Below are 17,352 nucleotides of genomic sequence, written 5' to 3'. Positions count from 1 at the left end.
TGAATAAGCACTTTTCCAAAGAAGACATGCAGATGGCCAACATGAAGCAGACACATGAAAGCTGCTCAACATCATTCATCGTGAAGGAAATACAAATCAAAATCACAATGAGGTACCACCTCACACCTGGAGGAATGACTAAAATTAAGAGCTCAGGAAACAACAGATGTTGGTGAGGATGTGGAGAGAAGGGAACCCTTTTGCACTACTGGTGGGAATAAAACTGGTGTAGCCACTCTGGAAAATAGTATGGAGGTTCCTCAAAAATTAAAAATAGAACTACCCTATGACCCTGCAATTGCACTTCTAGGTATTTATCCAAAGGATACAAAAATGCTGAGTTGAAGGGGTATATGCACCCCAGTGTTTATAGCAGCACTACTGACAATAACCAAAGTATGGAAACAGCCCAAATGTCCATCAAAGGATGGATGGATAAGGAAGATGTGGTGTGTGTGTGTGTGTGTGTGTGTGTGTGTGTGTGTGTGCAGTGGAATATTACTTGGCAATCAAAAAGAATGAAATCTTGCCATTTGCAACAATGTGGATGGAACTAGAGTATATTATACTAAGCACAATAAGTCAGTCAGAGAAAGACAAATATATGATTTCACTCATATGTGGAATTTAAGAAACAAAACATATGAACACAGGGGAAGGAACACAAAGATAAGAAAAAAACAGAAAGGAAGACAAACCATAAGAGACTCTTAAATACAGAGAACAAACTGAGGGTTTCTTGTGGAGTGTTGGGTGAGGGGGGGGAATGAGCTAAACAGGTGATGGGAATTAAGGAGGCAATTGTTGGGATGAGCACTGAGTGTTATATGTAAGTGATGAATTGCTAAATTCTATTCCTGAAATAATTATGACACTATACGTTAACTAACTTTGATTTAAATTTAAAAACGAAAAAATGAGATTAATAAAACTTTGTAAATAAGGCATACTAACAAATAAAAAACAAGTAAATAAACCCAAAACTACTTTTACCCTCATACACAATTAACTATAAGCTAAAAACAACAAAGCAACAGTTTTTAGCTACAATTTTGAGAAAAAAATTAATGCTATGAATTCATCATGTTATGAGTATAAATTTATACTGTATTTCTGAAGGGTTACTTTGCAATAAGCACCAAAGGTATTTTTAAATGTATATATCTCTCCAGGAAATAGCCAAGCATATGAGAAATATGTAGAAAAGAAAACTTAAAAATTTGACTTTTATTTGTTTTGTTTGTGTCAAACATACAGAATGTTGGCAGACAATCTATATGTCTTAAAATAGGAGATTTTAAAATACATTTTTAATATATTTAATATATACATACAAACTGCAGTGCCTTTATGTGATAAAATTATGGTATTAATTTGTGGAATGATGTTCACAATATATTGTTCAGAAAAAAATAAAATGAAAATAAAATAAAGTAATATGTATATTATGATCTCATGGAAATGATGGATGCGTGTACATTGATTATTCACAAGTCCTCTCTGCATATTGAAATTACAGATAAGTTTACCTTCATATTAATCCATATATTCTGTGTTCTAAATAGTGAATTTATTTATTTTATATCTTTTATTAAAAAATAATTTATTATTTAGAACATAGAACTTCTAAAAATGACAAATTATAATTATTTCTAATAACATAAAAATGAGAAAAAAAGTAAATATTTAAAGTCTATGTTTTTTGAAGTTATACAAAGCATAACTATACATACTATAATTGAGAAATTAAGATTACAAATCAAGAATGTAACAGGATAGAAGAAAAGTACTGTATGAGTGACTATATCAACATAAAAGAACCTGAAGCCTTGTTGAATGTACTTAAGCTGAAGAAGAAGAAGAAAAGGAAGATAAAGAAGAGAAAGAGAAAGAAGAAAGAAAGAAAGAAAAAAAGAAAGAAAGAAAGAAAAGAAAAGAAAAGAAAAGAAAAGAAAAAGAGGAGAGGAGTGGAGAGAAGAAAATAAAGAAAAGAGAAGGAAAGAAAAGAAAAAATCATTCACTTTCACAGTTGGGAAGGGCAGAAGTAGAGCTGATTTTAAGGATGACTGTAAAGAAGGACTGAAAAGCAGTTAAACCTTGACCTTGTTTCTGTTTCTGTGTGTGAGACATCTTCATTGTCTAACGTCAGCTTCTTCAAGCAGTGGTAGCAGGGAATGTCCCAAACACCTTACCCATATACTCATACCCATATAATTCCATTAAGAGAACTGCACTTTAAAAACACATTCTGACTGGTTGAATTATGTTAGTCCATACCCTGTAGTCCAGGGTGTTGGTTAACATGGTTGACACTTCTCGTTCTTAAAATAAAAATAAATAAAAAAGATTCTAATGTGTTAAAATGGTAAGGAAGACTTTATTCAGAAGTATTGTGGTTGGTGTCAAGACGATCACAATCCAGGAGAGAGATTGGGCTCAACTCAACACAGCGATGTCAGCTGGGATTTATAGTCAACAAGCAAAGTGACAGTCACTGGACAAAAAATTTCAAAGAGGAGTCGAATGTAGAGGAATTCTTGCTAAACGCACTTCACCAGGTTTCTTGCTGAAGACCAGCCGAGACGATCACATATCAAATATTTGAGGGATTCTCAATAAACTGACTTAGCAGAACTCTTGCTACAACCTAGACTAGGTAGGCTTGAAGATAGGACCCAAGGATGAGACCTACATGACAAGTAGGCCCTAAGGACCCTGACTAAAATTTGGTCAAGAAGATAGTCTGTATCACCACTAAACACAAATCTTTGAAAGGAGCAGGATATGGAACAGAATATTGTTTAAAACAATTAATAAGTATTTAAATAACGTAATGCAACTCATTGGAAAATTACAAAAAGCCAGTCATGGAAAAGAGTGCTTCGAGCCTAAAGGTATTTAAAGAGAAGATGAGTATGAAGTTGATATTGAAAATTAATCAATATTTAATAGGCAGAGATGAAAGCAGGGAGGAAGTTATTGATAAGGAAGTCAGTTGTGAACAAAGATAGGAAAGCAGAGAAATTAGTCTATGTGAGAATAAGTGCAACAGTTTAGCTGCAGTGTCACATTTGTGCAGGGAATTAATGGAAGAAAGACTGGAATCGGCAGTTAAAGATGGATTGTGGAGTATCATGAAATTCCAACCCAAGAGTTCGAATCTGATCTGATTTCTCAAGCCAGGGTACTCATATCTCCAAGAAAATGTGGTGGCTCCAGAGATGTTTGGATGCATAGGACTCATAGCACACCTTCCCAGACATCAAAATTACTTCAAGATTTGGAATAAAATGTCAGGCTATTTAATCAGGAAGTATTTTCAATTATTTAAGTACTACAAATATGACAGTATGTAGAAAAGAATGACAGGTTGAATTTTTAAAATATAAAGTAAGACTTGAGGAGGGTTGCTAACTCTATTGCTGTCAGGATCTTCTAGCCCTGTCCCATCTGCCACTTGGGTAGAAATTCTTGAGAATGTTACTGCAGTCTATTGGAAACTTCCAAGGATGTGTGGGCATGAAAGTGATATAAAAAATGGTATTATGGGGGCGCCTGGGTGGCGCAGTTGGTTAAGCGTCCGACTTCAGCCAGGTCACGATCTCGCGGTCCGTGGGTTCGAGCCCCGCGTCGGGCTCTGGGCTGATGGCTCAGAGCCTGGAGCCTGTTTCTGATTCTGTGTCTCCCTCTCTCTCTGCCCCTCCCCAATTCATGCTCTGTCTCTCTCTGTCCCAAAAATAAAGAAAAAAAAAACTTTATAAAAAAAAATGGTATTATGTAAAGATTAATATAGTAACAATGTGTCAACTCTTTTTTCTTATCTGTCACAATACAGGATAGAATGATGTTGATGATTATGAAGATACAACAACGAACCATCACAGACACTGTCCCCTTTCCACTTCAAGTCTTACATGGCAAGAGAAGCAATTACCTAATTAGTGAGCAATTCTTCATTCCCTCTAATTTCAACAAAAATTCACTTTCCCTTTGGAATGCAAAAAAAAAAAAAATAGTGGAAGCTGACTGTAAGAGTTGATTAAAAATCTAAACTCTTAGGTATGATTCTGATGTCATCCCTGAAAGAAGACAGTGTAGGGTTCAAAGAAGGTACAATAAAAGGTAGCTAAAATCAAGAATATGTAAAAATTTTCATCTGACATAATGGGATTCATCAATCTCAAAAAAGTAAATTGGAAAGGGAACGTAATTGAATTCTATAAAACCGTGAAAATGACCCAGAGAGGTAATAGGTTCTGTAACAAAATAGCATCTACTATGTACTAGGTAGTTGTTTTTACTGAAATAATAATAATGAAATAACAAATATAAACATATTAGAAATGTATTTTATTAGAAATATAATACAATGTTATAACATTATAATAAAATATAATATTATAAATGAATAACAATTACTATTATTACTATTATTATTCCAAATGAAGAAAATCAGGCTCAAAGAATTTTGGGATTATTCCATAATGAATGAATGACATAGTGTCAGGTAATATAAAAGAAAATAGCACTTTATACTCCAGTGAATGAAGATAAGAGGTATTAGAGGCTAAAAATAAATTAAGTATAAGTGAATAAAATCTTAAGGAGAATCAGACTCATGAACAATAGCTATGTCACGAATAGCAAGTGTATGTTATAGGTTTTTGAAGTAAAAGGCTAACCTTTTGAGATTGCAGCATAGAAAATAATTGGGAAGCCTTATAATACCACCCTCTTGGTTCTCTCAGAAACAGAATTTTGAATGTACTATGTAGCCTGAAACACCTCAAAGTTGTTAATGTGTATCAAATATTTATCAAGTATAGTACTCAGGATATCTTAACTCAATCAACTTTCCTAAGACATTACTATGTATAATCAAACACCCCTGAAAGAGATTGTTTTCTTTTATATGTAATTGTTTTTCTTTGTCCTGGAGACCTGAAACTATAGTGTAGTGCTATCCACAGGATCATGCCACGGGGCTCTATTATAAATGAAACCTCAGTACAATGAGATCCTTTTGGTATTTCCAGTAATAAATTCCCTTGGATAGGATAAAAAATACATACACTTTATCCTGAATTCTGCATTCTCCACAGTAGTCCTATAAGGCTCAGTCTTACAACATAAATGTAAAAGTAAACTCTCAAAACAATTTTTATATGGATGGAAAGCCTAAGAATTATCTTTAGTGTGGCCATGTTATGCAATGCAGAATTGGGAGTAGAATTCAGAGAATTGTATAAATGCATTCTACTCTCTCATGAGATCTATGTACCAGATAATTGCCGCCAACCAAGTTGAATTCAAAGTCAATTTCTAATCCATTGCTTCATAGGGAGCTTTGAAACATGCTTCTTTAAAAATCTGCTGGATGCGGTGTAAGGGGGCAACATAGGATGATCCTGAACTCACCTCCTCCCACAGACACGAAAAATCTACAGTTACATATAGAGGAATTTCCTCTGAAAAGGAGCTAAAAACTAGCTGAACAGCTTTTCCACAACAAAGGATAAAAGGGCCTCATCAAGACAGGTAGGAGAGTCAAAGACAAAGACTCATCAAACTCCTTCCCCCCAGCATGGCAACCCATAATTGGAAGAGATCTCACAAATATGAAGCCGCTTCCTGAGGAGCAAGGGGTTTGTGCCCCACATCACATGCTCCAACCCTTGGGATCTGCACAGTAAAGATGAACCTCCAAAATATCTGGCTTTGAAAACCAATGAGGCTTATATCCAGGAAAGCCATAAGACTGTAGGGAACAGAGATTCTACTCTTATAGAACTCTTAAGAACACAGATTCATTCACCCTGGAACCCACTGCAAAAGTAGCAGTTTGTAAAGCACCTACACTATATGTGAAGGAGATCTATTTGTTAACCTTACAGCATCTGCCAAAGGCACAGAAGCATGCTGGGACTCTCTGCAGGGATGGAGGTATTGGCAGGCACCATTTTTGCACTCTCCCTCTGACCTGCTTGTGCTGAAGGGCACATGCTGCTCTCGCACCAATCCTATAGTCCCACCAAAGCCAACAGGCAAATGCCCTGACTCTATGTTTCTCCCATGGCCCTGCCAAAGCTGGAAATCTTGCACAACCCACACATTGACCACCTGGTTGTGGCAACTGGGAGTTTACATTTCTGGGCCCCACAGGTCTAAAACAATTGAAGAGATAGTTCTTGGCAGGCTACCACCCCCAGAGCACTGCACAGACAACAGATTAAAACACACTCCCAGTTTTCCAGTTAAAAAGGCCTATTGTCTAGGAGCTTCAGCTTGAGGGCAGGCTTAAGGTTTACCATCTAGAGGCCACAGAAGTACTCTCAGGCTACATATCCCTTGGCCTCACTACAGCTTACTGGTACCTTACAGAAAGGAGCTTCTACACTTGTCTGAAACCCCAATTTTTTGCAACTTTTATGAAGGGGGGCAACTCCAGATTGCCTGGTCTGGAGGCTAGCAGACTTTATAACTGTGGTCCCACAGGACTGTATATAATTGCATATCTTAAAAGCTGCTGCATGAAGCACTAACTTCAAATGAACCTGAAAGTAGATGCTGACTAGATCCTAACCTCTGAAACACTCACAAGTCTTGGCACATCCTGAACAATTAGGACCTATCGACACTAAATCAAGCTGCTTAGACAATCACAAAAGTTTGAGATACAACCAGAGCTAGGGCAGAGGTCAAAGACAAGGCTCATCTCCTATACAAGTCCACTCTTTCAAGCCTAGAAGAGGCTGTTTTGCCTAATAAATGGAAACAAACACAGCAAATCAAGCAAAATGAGGAAATAGGGCAATATGTTCCAAATGAAAGAAGAAAATAAAATCTCAGGAAAAAAAAACCTTAATGAAATGGACATAAGTAATTTACCCGATAAAGATTTTAAAGTGATGGTGATTAAGATGCTCACCAAACTTGGGAGAAGAATGGATAAACACAGTGAGAACTTCAAAAAAGAGAAAGAAAACATAAGTACCAAAAAATAAGTCACAAAGCTGAAGAACACAATAGCTGAGCTGATAAATACACCACAGGGGTTTAATAGTAAATTAGATAAAACAGAGGGAAAAAAAAATCAGTGACTTGGAGGATAGGGCAATAAAATTCACCCAACAACAACAACAAAAAGTCTTTTAAAGTGAATATAGTTTAAGGGACCTATGAAACAACATGAAGCAGAGTAATAGTTGCATTATATAGGTCTTAGAAGAAGAAGAAGAGAGAGAAAAGGAACAGAAAACTTATTTGAAGAAATAATGCCTGAAAATTCCCTAACCAGGGGAAAGAAACAGAAATCTAGATCCAAAAAGCTCAAGGCGTTCCAAACAAGATGAATCCAAAGATACCTACCCCAGGGTACATTATAATTAAAATGTCAGAGATTAAAGATAAAGAGAGTCTTGAAAACAGCAAGAGTAAAACAACTTGTTACATACATGGTAACCTCCATAAGACCATCAGCAGATATCTCAGCAGAAACTTTGCAGACCAGAAGGGAGTGAGTGGCATGATATATTTAAAGTGCTGAAAGGAAAAAAAAACTTCCAAGAATACTCTACCTTGCAAGATTATCACTCAGAATTGAAGGAGAGATAAAGAGGTTTCCAGACAAGGAAAAGCTAAAGTAGTTCATCATTACTAAACTGAAGTTACAGGAAATATTAAAAGGACTTCTTTAAGCTGAAAAAAAGGGGCACTAATTAGTAACAGGAAAACATCTGGAAGCAAAAATGTCACTGGTGAAGGTAAATATATGGTAAAGGTAGTAGATCACCTATAAAGCTAGTATGAAGGTTAAAAGACAAAAGTAGTAAAAATAACTATAACTATAATAATTAGTTAAGGGTTACACAAAATAAAAAGATATAAAAAGTAACATCAAATTCATAAAACATAGGAGTTACGGTGAGTAAAAATTTAAAGTTTTAAAATATATTCAAACTTAACTAGGTATCAACTTAAAATAGACTATATTTTTTATATATAGGCTGCTATATGTGAGACTCATGATAAATACAAACCAAAAACCTATAGTTGAAACACAAAAGAAAATGAGAAAGAAATCTAAGCATAACATTACAGAAGAGTCATCAAGCTACAATGGAAGAAAGCAAGAGAAGAAATTAACAGAGAGAACTACAAAACAGCCAAAAAACAGTTAACAAAATGGCAACAAGTACATATGCATCAATGATCACTTTAAATGTAAATGGACTAAATTCTCTATTCACCCAACCCAGACTAGCTGAATGGGTTAAAAAAAAAAAAAGACATTTATTGGCTGCCTAAAGAGACTCACTTCAGATGTAAGGACATACACAGACTGAAAGTGAAGGGATAGAAAAAGATGTTCTATGCAATGAAGACCAAAAGAAAGTGGGGTTAACTAAACTTATACTAAAATAGACATTGAAACAAAGGCTGCAATAAAAGACAAGTATTGCATTACATAATGATAAAGGTGAAAATCCAACAAGACGATATAATATTTTTGATATTTACATACTCAACATAAGAACGCCTAAATATATACAGCAAATATTGACAGAACCAAAGAAAAATTCTTTAAGATGATCATACTTCATGATCGTGTGGGATTTACTCCAGGGGTACAAGGATGTTTCAACACCACAAATCCATCAATGTGATACAATACATTAACAAAATGAAAGACAAAAATCATGTATGATCATCTCACTAAACACAGAAAAAGCATTTGATGAAATTAATCTATTTATAAAATCTCTCAACAAACTAGATATAGAAGGAACATCCCTCACATAATAAAGGCCATGTGGGATACACAAAATAAAAATCTAATAACACAAGCCCACAGGTAATGTAGAAATCAATGGTGAAAAGCTTAAAGCTTTTCTTCTAAGATCAGGAACAAGACAAGGATGCCCATTCTCACCACTTTCATTCAACTTAGTATTGGAAGTCCTAGCCAGAGCAACTATAGGAAAAAAAGAGATCTCAGTTGGAAAGGAAGAAGTAAAACTGTCAGTATCTGCAGACAACATGTGTTTATATATACTAAAGACTCCTTCAAAAAACTATTAGAAAATTTCAGTACAGTTGCAGGGTACAAAATCAGCATATAAAATTCTGTCACATTTCTGGGGCACCTGGGTGGCTCAGTAGGTTGAGCGTCCGACTTTGGCTCAGGAATGATCTCATGGTTTGTGAGTTCTAGCCCTGCATCGGGCTCTGTGCTGACAGCTCAGAGCCTGGAGCCTGCTTTGGATTCTGTGTCTCGCTCTCTCTCTGCCCCTCCCCTGCTCACGCTCTGTCTCTCTCTGTCTCAAAAATAAATAAAACATTAAAAATAATAAAATAAAATAATAAAATAAAAATCTGTCACATTTTTATATACTAACAACTACAGAGAAATTAAGAAAACAATTCCATTCAAAATTGCATCAAAAAGAATAAACTACCTAAGAATAAATCTAACCAAAAAAGATGAAAGACCTGTACACTGAAAACTATAAGATACTAATGAAACAAATAAATGGGAAACTATCTTATACTCGTGGATTGAAAGAATTAATGTTGTTAAAATTTCCATATTACCCAAAGCATTCTACAGATTAAATGCAATCCCTATCAAAATTCCCATGTCATTTTTCACAGAAATAGAACAAAATAATCTAAAAATTTATCAGGTACCATCAAAGCTCCTGAATAGCCAAAGCAGTATTGAGAAAGAACAAAGCTGAAAGCATCACACATCCTGATTTCAAGCTGTATTACCAAGTTATAGTAATTAAAACAATATGGTATTGGCATAAAAACAGACACATGTATTAATGGAATAGAATAGGCAGCCCAGAAAAAAACCTCTGCATATATGATCAATTAATTAATGACAAAGGAGGCAAGAATATATGATGGAGAAAGGACAATCTCTCAATAAGTAGTGTTGGAAAAACTGGACAGCCACATTCAAAAGAGTGGAACTGGACTACTACCTTATACCATACACAAAAATTAACTCAGAATGGATTAAAGACTTGAATATAAGACCTGAAACCCTAAAACTCTTAGGGGAAAACATAGGCAGTAAGCTCTTTGACATCAGTCTTGGTGATGATTTTTTGGACCTGACTCCAAAGGCAAAGGCAACAAAAGCAAAAATAAAGTGGTGGGACTACATCAAACTAAATAGCTTCTGCACAGCAAAAGAAACCATCAATGAAATGAAAGGCTTCCTACTGAATGGGAGAAAAAATTTCCAATATATATCATATCCAATAAGGAGTTAATATCTAAAATATATAAAGAACTCATACAACTCAATAACAAAAAGAATCAAATTTAAAATTGGGCAAAAGACCTGAACAGACATTTTTCCAAAAGAGACATACAAATGGCCAACAGACACATGAAAAAAATCTCAACATCACTAACCATCAGGGAAATGCAAATCAAAACCACAATGAGACAGCTATCACCTTATCCCTGTCAGAATGGCTATTATCAAAAGAAATAACAAGTGTCAGCAAGGATGTGGAGAAAAGGGATGCACAGTTGATGAGAATGTAAATTGGTGCAGCCGTTATAAAACCAGTATGAAGATTCTTCAAAAAGTTGAAAATAGAACTACCATATGATCCAGCAATTTCACTGCTGGGTATTTATCCAAAGAAAATGAACACTAATTTGAAAAGATATATGCATGCCTATATTCATTGCAACATTATTTACAATAGCTTGGATATGAAAACAACCTAATAAGTGTTTATTGATGGATAAATGTATAAAGAATATATGACGTATATGCGATGTATGGAATACTACTCAGTCATAAAAGAGAATCAGATCTTACCATTTGTGACATGAGTGTAACTTGATGATATTATGCTAAGTGAAATAAGTCATACAGCAAAAGACAAATACAAATGATTTCACTTATATGTGGAATCTAAAAAACAAACAAGCCAAACAAACCAAACAAAAAACAAAACCCATAGATACAGAGAACAGATTGGTGGTTTCCAAAAGGGGGGGGGGGCGGGGATAGACAGTGGGCAAAATGCATGAAGAGGATCAAGAGGTACAAACCTCCAGCTATAAAATAAGTAAGTTATGGGGTGGTGATGGATAGCATGGTGACTATAGTCAACAATATTGTATTGTATATTTGAAAGTTGCTAAGAGAGTAGATCTTGAAAATTCTCATCATAAAAAAGAATTGTAACTCTGATAGTGATGGATGGAAACTAGACTTACTGTGGTGATCGTTTTGCAATGTATGTAAATATTGAGTCATTATGTTGGAGCCTGAAACAAATATGCCTTGTGTCAATTATACTTTAATAAAAAATAGAATAAAAGCCATAAAAATATTAATTAAAGAACATAAAAGTCATTTTAAAAAATCTGCTACATAACAGCAAGTTCTGTACCGCTCTCCTGTAATGTATGATATTACCAAGAATGAGAAGGAAACATGAATTTTGACAATTATGGATGTTAAATTCAGTTTCTCATTTCAGGTATATGTCAGATGTCACCATCTTCAAGAATTCATAAATAAGCAGTTCTCTTCCTCTAGTCAAAGTAATATGAATTATAGGATGAGAAATATTATGTTAAACCACTCTGTTTTGGTTGCACACCTATAAAATACTCTTTTGCATCCCAGAAGCTCTGGATCACAGAAATTTTCCAAATACTTCATCCATCACTATAATGTAGTTACTTCTAGGGTGTGATTTCCACAATCAAGAGTGAAATGGAGAATAACAGATCATCACTTTTTACTAATTAATGATTTAAGTTATTATGCCTGGTAAGCTTGAGCATTTTTCAAAATGAGAATTGCAGGGCCCTATTTTTTGGAGCAGCACAGTCTAAATTAGAGCCATACAATAGTATTCCCTAAACTGCAGTTTCGTTTTTCACGGTTTTAGTTACCTGTGGTCAACCACGGTGCAGAAGCAGATGATTCTTTTTCTGATGTATCATCAGAAGATCAATCATAGCCTAACGCTAAGTCACAGTGCCTGCATCACTCACCTCACTTCATCTCATCACATAGGCATTTTATCATCTCACATCATCACAAGAAAATTGAGTGTACTACAAAAAAGTATTTTAAGAGAGAGAGACCACATTCGGATAACTTTTATTACAATACATTCTTACAATTGTTTCATTTCATGATTAGCTAATCTCTCTTAATCTCTTTCTGTACCTAGTTTATGCATTAAACTTTATTGGGTGCCTGGGTGGCTCAGTTGGTTGAGCGTCTGACTCTTGATTTCGACTCAGGTCATGATCTCACGGGTTCACGGGTTTGAGCCCTGTGTTAGGCTCTGTGCTGACAGTGTGAAGCCTACTTGGGATTTCTCTGTCTCACTTTCTCTCTGCCCCTCTCCTTCCCTCTCTCTTTGTCTCTCTCTTTGTCTCTCTCTTTGTCTCTCTCTTTGTCTCTCTCCGTCTCTCTGTGTCTCTCTTTGTCTCTCTTTGTCTCTCTTTGTCTCTCTGCCTCTTTCTCTCTCTCTTTGTGTCTCTCTCTCTCTCTCTTTCAAAAAGTAAATAAACAAACAAAAAAATACATTAAGCTTTATCATAGGTAGGTATACATAGGAAAAAGCATAATGTATATAGGGTTCAGTACTATCCTCGGATGGATAAGGAAGACTACTATATATCTATATCTATCTATATCTACTATATTCACAAAATAGAATTTGAAAGGTACTGGTGACAATAGGGATGTTTATGATACCCTTTTTGTTGTTACCGATATGTTTATTTTCAAGAAATAAAAAAAAAGTGGCATATTTAGCATTCTTTGACTATGTAAGTTGTGTGCTAAAAAGTTAAAAAGTTATATCAAAAGTTAGTTTTGTAATCAATTCTGTCTTCAACTCTAACCTTAGAGCTCAGCTACTGTAAACATTTTAGTTTCTCTGGAGGCTTGCTGTTCATGGCATTCATGCTGCAAAATTGTATTATAGCTGAGGCATTTGTACAACTTTCTATAATAAATGCCTTCAGACAATGGCCGCAGATCTCAAGAAGATTTCCATAAAGAGAATTCTATAGTGGTTTACTGTATAGTGAGGGCCAAGTAAATCAAACAAACGTGGTCCACTTTCAGTGAGAGTTAAATATTTGAGTCCCTAAATCAAATCTCATCTGCTTTTACCAGTCATGGTAACATTTAATAACGAGTAGGCTATAAAACATTTTAAGAAATGTATGTATCACACATTGATGACTTATATTGGCAATTCATTATTCCTAACTCTTTTATTGCCATTTTATCATTCCTGACTAATTGCATGTTCTGACAGTTTCTATGAAATGTGTGATCCCAAATAATAATTATTGACTATTCATCCAGCAGTGGTAGGAAGCACAGCCAGGATAAAATGTGTCCCAGATGATACATTGGCAAATGCTATTTAGACTTTGATAATTTCATGTTAATTTTGATTTCAACAGTAATTAGAGAATTTATGCCTTAAAAATTTTCCCTTTTATTGACATCCTTAAATATTCACAGTGGTTAATAAAAAAAAGTTTCTTATTGATTATTTTTACAGAGCTAGTTTATCAGTATAATAAATTTAAAATCTTTGATTTTTAAGGGAAATTTTCTATCAAGAAATAATGGCTTGGGATATATCATAGGTAGAAGTTTTGTTTTATTAGCAAATAGTTTTCTTCTTCAAAACAAATCAATCTTATTTTCTGGTTTAATGTTCTATTTGACGGTAATATTTATGAAGAGAGAGTCTTCATATAGACAAACATCAAAACCAAACTGTAACCCACCAACACCATACCAGCAACTTGTCTATCTTCAGTGATGTTTTTCAACAGAGTTGTAATTCAATCATAAGCAACCACTTCTGTGGTTACATGTGAAACCCCAAAAGTTCAGTTTTACCTATGGCTGTTCAGTGAAACTGCAAACACAATTCACTAAGCTTTTATATACATTCTAGCTCTTTAACTTAGTCATGCAAAGAACCCAAAGGCATCTGACCTGCTGAGCTGCCTGAAAATATGGAACTGTCCTTCTTTCTGAACAGTTTTTCTCTGAAATAACTCAATATGGCTTTAGTTCGATACAGATTTTATTTGGAGGCAGTGAAGAAAACTAACATGCTTCACAGGCTCTCCTTGCCAATCTAGCAACACCTAGTTTGATGTCAAGGAAAGAGTGGACACTTGGGAAAACTGGAACAGCATTTCCATAATAAAATAGCTTCAATGATAGGGAAGTATTTCTGTAACCCTAAACTCTACAATGTCTTTATGAATAGGTATTTATTTACTGTAAACTAACACAAAATTAAGCAAGATGGAAAGTGATGGCAATAAATATTTGCTTACAAGCAGTTTATTTATTTAGCAAATATCTAATGAGTGTTAGGTACTAGAGACACTAAAGAGGTAAAATCAGGCCCTGATATCAATGGTTGTCCAAGTTTATAAGAATAGCTATATTTTAAATGTTACCTAGAAGATAACTTCACTTAATATGTTACAGTAACATTTCAACTTCTGCTGTTAGATATTTGGAGAATATGAATATAGAGGGAAGCCTATGCGACCCTTATAGTGCATCAGAAATATATAAATAATAAGCAGTAAGATATAAATGAGGAAAAGGGAGGGAAATAGAGCCAAACCATTCTCTTTCACTTTCTCTCTCTCTCTCTCTCTCTCTCTCTCTCTCTCTCTCTCTCTCTCTTTTTTTTTACAGATGCAGCTATTCATGTTTAGGCACATTTGTATAGGATGTAAGAACGATAAACAATGTCATACTCTACCATCAACAGCAATGAAATGGGAATTAAGGTATGAAAGATCTCTGAGCCTCAGTTTCCTCATCTGTAAAGTGAAAGTGGCAGGTCTATGTGATTTCTCAGATATGCATATATACTGAAAACTACTAAGGATAAAGAAAACTGATTTTATACCCATGAATATTCAGAGCTACTGAGACACAACCATAAGGTAAAGAGAATAAAATAATCTCTAAAAACCAGACAATAAAATCCATCTCATTTATCTATTGCCACATCCCATCATAAGACTGTATTCATTCTGCTATTTGCAATGCATTTATACTATATAGGATGAAAGCATTTCATCATATACTGTTTCCTTCCAAAGAATTATAAACTTGATTTTAAGTTTTCTGCTTATTTGAAAATGAGCTAGAAAATCACCCCAGTAATTATGGCCCAGAGTCTTAACTTTTAGATAATGGAGAAATATCACTACCTTAGCATATATGTTCTGTGCATAAAATCACCCAAACCACATCTTCCTGAAACCTTGAAATTGTGGGAGAATCATCTGAGCAGTCTCCCTCAAATGGAGAGGGAAATAAACAGTGCTATTTCTGAACCAAGTGAATTTTCTTTAAAACAATCTTTCTGGAAACAAGCAACAAAACTAAAAGACAACCTTCTGAATGGGAGAAGGTATTTGCAAATGAGATTTCCAATAAAGGGTTAGTATCTAAAATATATAAAGAACTGATACAACTCAACACCTTTCCTTTTAAGGACAAGGAAAAAATTGATTTTATACCCATGAATATTTGTAGCTAGTGAGATACAACCATAAAGTAAAGAGAAAAAAAAAACAATCTCCAAAAACCAGACAATAAAATCTATTGCTTTTTTGAACATTATTCAAAAAAATGAATAATGCAATTAAAAATGGGCAAAGACATAAACAAACATTTCTCCAAAGAGGACATACATATAGACAACAGACACATGAAGAGATGCTTAACATCACTAATCATCAGGAAAATGCAAAACCACATTGAGATATCATCTCACAGCTGTCTGAATGGCTAAAATTAAAAACATAAGAAACAACAACAAGTCCTGGCAAGAATGTGTAATAAAAGGAATGCTTGTGCACTGTTAGTGGGAATGCAGACTGGGGACGCCACTCCAGAAACCAGTACAGAGATTCCTCAAAAAGTTAAAAATAGAACTGTCCTATAATCCACTAATTGCACTACTGGGTATTTACCTAAAGAATACAAAAACACTGATCTGAAAGGATATATGCACCCCTATGTTTATTGCAGCATTGTTTACAATAGCCAAATTATTAAATCAGCCCAAGTGTCCATTAAGAGATGAATAGATAAAGAAGGTTTGGTGTATATTATGCTACATGAAATAAGTCAGTCAGAGAAAGACAAATACCATATGATTTCACTCATATGTGGAATTGAAGAAACAATACAAATAAAGGGTGTTGGGGAGAGACAAAGCAAGAAACAGACTCTTAACTATAGAGAACTGATGGTTACCAGAGAGGTGGGTAGGGGGATGGGTGAAATAGGTAACAGGGATTAAACAGTACAGTTATCATGATGGGCACTGAGCAATATACAGAATTGTTGAATCACTGTATTGTACACCTGAAGCTAATATAATACTATATGTTAACTATATTGGAACTAAAATAAAAACCTTACCAAAATAAAAAAAAATAATAGAAAAGGAATGGGTTGTGGAATGAGCATTGTAATTTGAAAAACAAAACAAAACAAAACAGAAAAAAAAAACAGTAAAAACACATCATCATATGCAAATCTCTGCTGTTGGGCTCACTCACAGGAGGTCCGTGACAGTCATCCAGAAATATTTCCAAAATTCTCAAATTGCCAAGTCATTCTGATACATTCTTAACCCATACCCTACCTTCCAAATATTCTACTCTAATTGAAAAACATTCATTTAGAGACATCCAAATAAAATCAATGACACATCATTAATGACTATAATATCTAAAAACACCAGTTTTGATCCTTGATTTTCAGAGAAGCCATGCATCAAATTTGTGTACATATATATCCTGGATGTTTACAAAGTTTGGGAATACTGAATTTGGAATAGTGTGGTAAATTCCTGTTAGCAAGCTAGATCAGACAAAACTATCCTGCTAATAGTGCTTTGGTAAGTGGGTATGTTCATTTCTCCTCCACCCTCTCTCTCTGCAGTTGAAGACACTATGGTAATTTAAGAAATCTTCTAAAGCAATCACCATTAGAACTGACAAAACTTCCCTAGAGGAACAAGAATATTGGTCGCCAAATTGCCTAGTATCAAAATATTAGCACTGTAGAAATATCGAAAATCTAATGTCTCTATTTCATTTTTTAATTAATATTTAGACAAAAAAAAGAGTAAAGGGTTGAAAAATAAAAAGGTTCGTACAGGCTACAACATATGAAGGATAAAGAATGTTGGATCTTCAGTGTCCATTGTATCTGTCTATAATGTTTAGAACCTGCCAAAAATACTCTATTGTAAATTCACTCATTCAACAAAT

The sequence above is a fragment of the Lynx rufus genome, unplaced genomic scaffold (genome assembly GCF_022079265.1).
Source record: "Lynx rufus isolate CCGP_SWC_20201006 ecotype Redwood Valley unplaced genomic scaffold, mLynRuf1.p SCAF_4, whole genome shotgun sequence".
NCBI classification, from domain to species: Eukaryota; Metazoa; Chordata; class Mammalia; order Carnivora; family Felidae; genus Lynx; species Lynx rufus.
The sequence above is the reverse complement of the archived record's forward strand: the minus strand, read 5'-3'. Positions refer to the sequence as shown.